Source organism: Odontomachus brunneus, unplaced genomic scaffold, assembly GCF_010583005.1.
Source record: "Odontomachus brunneus isolate Ranch 3 - 2012 unplaced genomic scaffold, Obru_v1 Obru_scaffold_004, whole genome shotgun sequence".
In the NCBI taxonomy this organism is placed as follows: Eukaryota; Metazoa; Arthropoda; class Insecta; order Hymenoptera; family Formicidae; genus Odontomachus; species Odontomachus brunneus.
Window position 1 is genome coordinate 2,133,923 of NW_022639454.1, and position 995 is coordinate 2,134,917.

The 995-nt window shown below is 27.7% G+C and overlaps 1 protein-coding gene across 3 annotated transcripts in view; it reads left to right on the forward strand.

Moving 5' to 3' along the window:
* The window catches only part of LOC116845084 (terminal nucleotidyltransferase 5C), a 143,571-nt gene that overhangs the window by 33,912 nt on the left and 108,664 nt on the right, over window positions 1–995 (forward strand). The window lies entirely within an intron of this gene.

The window sequence follows — 995 nt, forward strand, 5'->3', positions numbered from 1 at the left end:
ATATATATATATATATATATATATATATATATATATATATATATATATATAGTATATACTATATTGAAAGTTTAAATATTTGTACTTAAAGACCAAAATTGTCTAAGAATGTCCAAGATTAAGTGCGTTTTCAGGAATTAGTGTTTTTATCTTGTTTTTTAAATTATTCATCTGGCATATCTTTATTATAGTTAAAATATTTGAGGCATCAAGGTAAGACAACAATTTTTATACTCTGAGATTCTTTATTAATCTTTCAAGTTCAACGAAATTTGCAGGATTAATGCTGAATCCAAATTTCGACTCGAGTATTTCGGACAAAATCGTAGTGATCAGTAAGTAAAGTAAAAATATCAGTGTCTCTGGTCCTGGATATTCTTATATCGCTTTGATCCTTAACCTTTCTGAACTCACTTTATTTTTTACGAAAAAACGGAATCATCCACAGCCTATGGATAAGGCCGACTTTATGTAGTAAAAGTATAATGTTGAAAGTTTGTTTTTAGTACAAATTTGTTTCTTATTAAACTTGGAAATATTTTTTTAATTCGGGAATAAGCGCGTTAACAGGGCCAACGTTAAGCCCGTGTCACACTACGGATTGGAAATAGAGGATTGCGGATTGAAGATTGGAATTTGACCAATTGGAGCCAAGCAGACCAAGACAAAAGTGCATTGATTCGTCGAAATCTAATCCTCAATCCGCAATCCTCAATTTCCAATCCGTAGTGTGGTACGGGCTTTAGTGGGCGCGTATCGGTCATTTCGACCAAAATATATTTAAGCACATATATGTGTAATAATTAAGTAATAATTAATAAATTACCAATTATTAAAAGAAACATAATAATTAAAGGAAATAATTTTATCATGTCACTATTTCTTCTTTTTCTCATCTTTTTTTCTCTTTATCATTTCTATATCTAATATATATAGTAAACATATTAAACTTATTATATATATATATATATATATATATATATATATATATATAT